General features: G+C 36.9%; 1 protein-coding gene across 2 annotated transcripts in view; it reads right to left on the bottom strand.

The window, feature by feature from the left end:
• Positions 1 to 4,137: 4,137 nt before the first annotated feature.
• The window catches only part of LOC139144539 (poly [ADP-ribose] polymerase tankyrase-like), an 83,503-nt gene continuing 79,523 nt past the window's right edge, over positions 4,138 to 8,117 (bottom strand). For both annotated transcript variants that reach the window (XM_070715240.1, XM_070715239.1), the window contains exon 50: positions 4,138 to 7,728. The gene's annotated coding sequence lies outside the window, so the exon portion shown is untranslated. The remainder of the gene's footprint in view (positions 7,729 to 8,117) is intronic.

Raw genomic sequence — 8,117 nt, 5'->3', positions numbered from 1 at the left:
ATAAGTAAGTTGCTGTACTCAGTTTCCTAATACATAATGTCCTTGAGTAGGAAACACTTATACCTGATCAGTAAACCCCTAAAATACAAAGTCAATTATTTCTTTGTCAACGATAATGAGATAACCATAAGGAAGAGGAGGGTGTTTTGTATGTTGTATCACGGAGTGAGGGAGGGTCCCACAGGATTGCAGCGAACAACTCGTCATGAGGTATTTATTCCATGCTGGTCGAAGTTCACTTGAAGAAAATTTACAGACATTAAAAAAATACAAGTCACTGACAATGACATATCACCAGCTTGTGAATGGGAATTTGTCAGTGGAAGTAACTGAACTGAAGTCAATTTGATGCACATGAAAAAACAAATGGGGTACCAAAGACCATGGAGGTAGAAATAATTCTTTGTACCTCCATGCAAAGACCTATCTATCACTGATGCCAAATTGCATTGTATTGTAAACGAATAGACATTAGTAAGCTTATCGATGGCATGGATTACCTAGTGTGATAGATTATGCACAGGTGCTTTCAGCGTTGCACAGTCGATCGAAAGCCCGGGATCGAAGTGTGAGGCCGAAGGCAGAACCTCGGGAGTTTTTTACTAGTTCTGTTTCAAAATGGCCTACGATTTATGCCCTCGATACAGGTGCTCGCCACAATGACTGGTGTTTGTGGTCCTACACGATTCATTTAAAGCGCATCCATTGGCTAGACACTTTCTGCAAGGTCACAAAAGTATGTATCACGGCACTGTGATTAGTTACCTTGTGTCCTCGTCTTACCCCGTTCTGCAGAGTTCACCAACTCGCCATCCACGTACTTCCTGGATACCGTTGTGCTCCATCATATTCAATAAAAATTGACCGAAGTTCATGATTTGTAAAATGAGGTTTCGACGGCTGCAAGAAAGGTTCTTTACTAAAAATAAATATTGTTTTCATAAATATTGTTCGTATTTTAATATAGATACACCATAGCAAGGGATGTGAAACTGTGATATCATATATGTAGGAAACATCTTATTGAAAAGGGTTAATTTTCTTTTTTACGTCAGTGCTCAGGATTTCAAGCAACGAGAGGTTTGCATTAGAGGCGAAAAGCTACCCCAACGTAAACCGTTCGTGAATCTCCCTTAAAAGTGACCTGCTAACACTTTCTCTCCAAAACCCCTTTCACTGGTCAAATCGATGTCAATTTTGACCGGTTCAGCAAAAGTGGGTCGGTTACAGCTTTTCTTCTTCGTCCGCCGGATTTAAAGCCTTAAGAGAGGCAGAAACCCTACTGATGCCTTTTGTTCTGTTTAATGTACAACACTGGTGACTTTTGAACGGACTCTGGTAAGATCAAAAGGAGAAAATGCTGAAAATTGGTGATAATTTTTAAATATTTGAGGTGTAATTCTTGACATTGAGGGCGCCCTTTTTGCCGCCCCGAAATGAGGCACTGACTGCTAAATCAATACGGAAGGGTAGAGAAAGTAAACTGAAAACTGTGTGATAAGTGAAAGATTCTTGATGTTAATTTCATTCTAATGTTATAATTAGTCTATTGACAGGTTTTATTTCTGATACATTAACCCACATAAAACGCTGGCAAGGTTGATAAACAGGGACAAGTCCGGCAAATTTCATAACTATATGTTGTGAGTTGTATATGCCGCTTCAAAGGTTCAAATGTCGGCATTTTCGCTATCTAATCATGCTGTCAAAGGATACATAGCACGCTACACAAACATTCGAGATTGATAAATTATAAAGATCAGAGCGTCATTACTTCTTCTACTTTACTTCAAATCGGCTATTAGGGAGCGTTCAGTTTTTACGGCCTGGGGGGGGGGGGCCGGCAAAATCTTGTCGCCGGTGTTCAAAAAAATATAGACCCCCCCTGCATTTTTTGTGAAAAAAAGATGACCCCCCTTTGTCAGACGAAAAAAATTGATGACCCCCCCCCCCCCCCCTGAAAAATAACCAAAACCCATATGTCAAATTTACCCGCATGGTTTGGATTTGAACTCCGGTACGCGGCGCACTTTATTCGATGCCAGTGCACAAACTTCTCAGCCACATCCATTGAAACGTCTGTTAATTAGGACGACTGTAAGGCAATTTTTAACTTCATTTCCATAGACAACTCATGTCCATGGACATTGTATAAAGTAAACTTTATTGGAGTGGTTCGCCAAGGCAGCCCTCCGGTTAAGAGGGTCATGGGCCATTACGTAAAGTCAACTTTATTCTAGTGGGCCACCAAAGGTGGCACGCCGGTAAAGAGGGTCGATCATGGCTATTGCATAAAGTAGACTTTACTGGACAGGGCCGCTGAAGGTGCGCGGCCATTACCATTATTCAGTGCGTGATCCCAGGGGTCCCTCAAAAATGTTTCTAATACAAGCCGCGGCTTCAATTGGGAATTTTACGGTAAGATTGCCGTGGGGTATTACATAAAGTCAATTTATTGTAGTGGGCCGCCGAAGGCGGCCCGCCGGTAAAGAGGGTCAATCATGGCCATTGTATGAAGTAAACCTAATTGGAGTGGGCCGCCAAAGGGGTCTGCCCTTAAGAGGGTCATGGGTAGAAGGAGAGAAGCATACTCCAACGAGTTGCTGCCCTTTAAATGCGAACACTATCACAAACTACTGTAAATCACACTAGAATAATTAAAGTTAAAATTAGGGGCACTACACGCTCAGAAATTTAAAATTCACCTAAAATTGAACAATGAAGTGTAAATACTTCCCTTCTGTTGAATATTTAGTTGTGTAGTTTGGTGATGTAAGAACCATGTACAGTATGTGTAGTTTGGTGGTGTAAGAACCATGTACAATATAGTTTGGTGGTGTAAGAACCATGTACAGTATGTGTAGTTTGGTGGTGTAAGAACCATATACAGTATGTGTAGTTTGGTGGTGTAAGAACCATGTACAGTATGTGTATTTGGTGGTGTAAGAACCATGTACAGTATGTGTATCTGGTGGTGTAAGAACCATGTACAGTATTGTGTAGTTTGGTGGTGTAAGAACCATGTACAGTATGTGTAGTTTGGTGGTGTAAGAACCATGTACAGTATGTGTAGTTTGGTGGTGTAAGAACCATGTACAGTATGTGTAGTTTGGTGATGTAAGAACCGTGTACAGTATGTGTAGTTTGGTGGTGTAAGAACCATGTACAGTATGTGTAGTTTGGTGGTGTAAGAACCATGTACAGTATGTGTAGTTTGGTGGTGTAAGAACCATGTACAGTATTGTGTAGTTTGGTGGTGTAAGAACCATGTACAGTATGTGTAGTTTGGTGGTGTAAGAACCATGTACAGTATGTGTAGTTTGGTGGTGTAAGAACCATGTACAGTATGTGTAGTTTGGTGGTGTAAGAACCTTATACAGTATTGTGTAGTTTGGTGGTGTAAGAACCTTATACAGTATTGTGTAGTTTGGTGGTGTAAGAACCTTATACAGTATGTGCATTTGGTGGTGTAAGAACCATATACAGTATGTGCATCTGGTTGTGACCTTCAATAATAACAAAAATGTACATTTTTGAATGGCTGGCCTGTTTTACAAAGCAGTGCTGGAATAGGTTTGTTTTCCCGTGATGTCTTTTCTGCTGTACGTGCAACTCAATTCACAATTTTGACATTGACTTTTATTGTTTGTCATCACTTCACACATTTTTCTGCCTTTGTCTGGAGAGGGTGACATGTTGCAAGTAGTGTTTTGGGTGGTCAAAGGTCCAAAATATTTGACCTTACGTTGAGGGTTTAGTAATGTGACATTGATGTAATAATTGTATGCTGTAGTTCAGCCCTGAGTTTTGTGATAATCTTGAATAATTTGAAACAAGCAAATCCTGATTTCACACTTTTACAGATACAGCTGACCAATCACTCCGTGAAACGTTTTACAGTGGGATACAGTGGCTCTCTATTGCTTTGAGATTCATCATAGGAGGAGTCCTATCACGTAATCTCATTCATAAATCTCACTATGAAAAGGTATGTGTTGCAGTTAAAACCTGATGTATTGAACAACTTAATATGCACCATGTTATAATGAGATGGTGCAGTGTACTGTAAAAATAACTATACACACACATTTGACTTCAAAATACCAAGATAATACTGTAAAAATAAATATACACACATTTCATTTCAAAATACCAAGATATTACTTTATTACATCTTTAAGAAGTAAGAAACAAAGCTGAAGAAACAAAGTTACCATCAAAAATCATGATTACCATCAAATAACATACACTTGACATGTCTAGTAATGTGATCAATAACAAAACTGGGACGAGAAAGCTTAACAAGTCTGACTAAAAGAGAACTTTTAATATATATTGCTTGAATACTATGCAATTCTCTGACAAAATAATGCCTGCAGTGTATGTGTGAGTGTTTGTATATAGGCATAATGCCTTGAACCAGATAATACCCTATTGTACATTAAATCACACATTTTTGTGTGCTTGCTGAATCTGATTTATTTAGCCTCTGCACTTTGAAAAACCAATGCCCTCAAATACAAAGTTCTACTGACCCAATGAATAACAGAAAATGAGGTGTCCCTACGTCAATGTTATCTTTGCCTGTATTCAATGTTTGTCACATTTCATTGGAACAGAACACACTTGAACGAGGATGCAGTGATGACAAGTTATACAGTGCACTCTTGTTTGCAGTAAAATCACTAAAGAACATAGAAACACAGTATTCTATTTATGAAATATATATGGACATATTGTACTTCATAACTTTTCAACTTTGAAATGGTAAATGGTCTTGAATCTTCAAAATTGTGCAAAGTAATGTTGAAGAGAGTTGTAATTGTTCTTATTTGATAAGGTACGAACACAATATATTCGGTTGGAATGCCAGCATTAATGGAGACATGGCTGTATTTGTAGAAAGGCAGTGGTGTGTGTCTTTGTGTTTAACTAATAGATATGGTCCTGTGTGACATACTTACATTTATTTTGGCAAAGAAATCAATGCATTTGACAGTGCAAGAAACCACAGGGTAGTTTATTGGTGTAGGTGAAATCCACAATTCACAGTGGGCAACAAGGACGGACATGTTTCCTCTTGAATTTCTTCATTGATGAAACTTCCACAGAATGTACGCTGTATGGGATTTACTTTTATGTCAAATTTTCTAAAAATAGTATGCATGATTGAAGTCTTTTACCAACTGTGAAAATCTCTTCAACTTTGGTTAAAATCAATGACAGCACTATTGTTAACATGATTCAATACACTTTTCAAAATATGGAATCACCGTTTGCGATTGACAAAATCTGTATGAAAACTGGAAATGTCACTTTGCTGACCAACACAGCTACCACAATTGCTTGAAAAAGCAATACTTTCTTGGAAACATTCATTACAAGATTTCCATTGGTTCCAATTTTTTGACTGTGTAATGTGACATAACAAATGTTTTGACTGTGTAATGTGACATAACAAATGCATCTCTGATATACACATCAACCCTGTGGTCAAGGAATATAGCTGTTTTTAAGTCATCCTATCACAAAGCAAAGTATACTAATGGCATTTGGAGTTGTGTATTTCAACTACAGTATAGACCAGTGATGAGACACTGTATGTCTTGTAAGAGTTGACAAGTAAAAGGATGCTGCAATAAAAATACAGTGTTGACATCATCCAGTTGGTCCAAGCATATCTTGCACCGTATCTTTAGATTTGAAAGACATGATACAGACTAACATATGCTTGATCTAGTAGTACTCATGACTGTACAATGTCTATCTCTATATAACATTACACTTTTCAAAAAATCTCCAAATTGTACTTTAAAAAAATTTGCTTTACTTCTACAAATGCAAAAGGTCATACAAAGGATGGTGGTGTACATTGGGTACGTGCCATCTAATCACAGTATACAAGACATAAAGCCGCGTTGTATGTAGTCTGATCTACACTGCAAGTTATGATTAAGTCAAAATGACAAATCAAGTTACCAGGAAGCTTTTAGATGGGATCCTGTACTTTTTTAAGATTTTGTTCCAATAGAACTATTGTTCTGAAACTTACGCATCACAAACACATTTATAGAAATTATAATTTATAATCATTATACTGCAACTAATCACTAGGTTTAAAACATCTTAAGTTTATTTGTGTCATACATATGTTGATTTCACAGGTCTGATTGGCCTGATTTTAGTCAGAGAATTCAAGAACTATATCTGCAGACTACAACAGCAGATATCATTACACAAGGAGGTATCAGCTCATACACTGACAGAGTTCTGTTTAAAATGTTATCAAAATGAATTCACATCACACACGGGACTGAAAATGTCTACATAACATCACTTTAAACAAAGCAAAACATTGAATACATGAATTGTGGCAATTAGGGACTACTGTATCTGCATAAGCAAAACCTGCCATTTCAATACAGGTTCAGTAGAATATAAGTGTTATGTCCTTACAAATATGTCTCAGATAATTTCTTTGTGTGGCTCTTGTACCAGGCAGTCTTGTTTTTGAAAACTGCAAAACAATTGTCCTTTACAGTCACAACTGATAAATTATTGATATTGATCATATTTATCGTTTTTCATAACAAAGAAAGTTTAATATTCTATACAATCAAGATGCTTGTGATGTGTTTGGAACTTCCCATCATTTCACATTTTCCGTAACACAATCAAAGTAATGAGCAAGAATACATTGATTTTATTGAAAGAAGTTGACATGGACAAACATAGCCACATATTAGAAAGCTTCACAAAATAATTCTGAATTCTGAATAAAATATTTCTTAAGCAAACACTCTATAATTTCTATATCCTTAAAATAAACTCTGAACTACAAATATTTTTGAGGCAGACATTTTCTTGTCTGTAGTGACATCTTAATCAGCATCAACAACATCTGTGAGCGTCAACAACTAACTGTATTACAACATGAATTATATATTATTGATAACTAGCATATCAATGTCTTTCCATTTTCTGACAAATTCCATGACAGAACTACAAACATCTGAGGGTTCTGACATTCCTGTCATGAAACATGCTGCCATGTTATGACAAGTGGGAATGCCAATAAGCTTCATCATAAATGAATAGTATGCGCCATCTAGACAATAGAATACGTTGTATTTTGGAATATCTACATGTACAGCGGTCAGTTCATAAAATAGGGGTAAAAATAACAGATCTGTGGTGGAGTTACAATTGTAAGGTCTAATTCAAGGTCACATACACTAATACTGAAGAAATTTGAACTTGTCATGAGAAGTGTGGGTAGAAATTTCCACTGGTGACATTTACTGTTGTTGTTGTTGCTCAGCTGATAAAGATCAGACAGGTGTTCAGAATACACTCCCATATTCCAATATTACAATGCTGTGACAATTGACAATGCAGAAAATTATTTTAAAATTTGACAAAGTCCCGTGGGGATACACGGATTTTGTTGACATATCAAGCAAAGTTTACATACTATATGTTTATCAAAACAAAGTTCATGTGAGATGCTTCAGTAATAGTGTTTGAACCTTAGTTTTCACACATTAATGATAATTATGAACTGCAGAAAAAACATCCAAATTTTCTTCACCTTCACAAATTATGAGTTCCATGAGTTTTCTTGCAGCCATGGTAACAAAAGTCAGTGTGTTTCTGCTACAGCCAACAACAACACAATTATAACTTCATTGTTTCCAAAATCATCCCCTCACATGCACTCCCTCTTTCCTGTAAACAGAAAAAGAAAATTGTCGAATTATGCAAAATATTATATAGTCCAAACATGGGAATATATGTCCGAGGGTAGGTGACCATTTGCACTATGTACGGAGCGCAAATGGTCACCTACCTCATGGGTACATAGTCCCTTGAAAGTTTATTGACCAAAGATGCTAGATGACATCCCCTCATTACAATCAAATCATTTTGTGAAGCATTGCTTGTACAGTCTTGATATGAATACAAAAGCAGCTGATGAAGGCATACGAGTAGCATGTAGTACATTTGTGGGAAAAAAATTCATTTTCTTGGAGGTTACCTCTATTTAATTTAACTCATGGCACATACTAACACATAATTTGACAGTTCACTTTTTGAAGGATATGATGGTCCTGACA

The sequence above is a fragment of the Ptychodera flava genome, chromosome 11 (assembly GCF_041260155.1).
Source record: "Ptychodera flava strain L36383 chromosome 11, AS_Pfla_20210202, whole genome shotgun sequence".
NCBI classification, from domain to species: Eukaryota; Metazoa; Hemichordata; class Enteropneusta; family Ptychoderidae; genus Ptychodera; species Ptychodera flava.
This window is presented reverse-complemented; position numbering and strand designations above follow the sequence as displayed.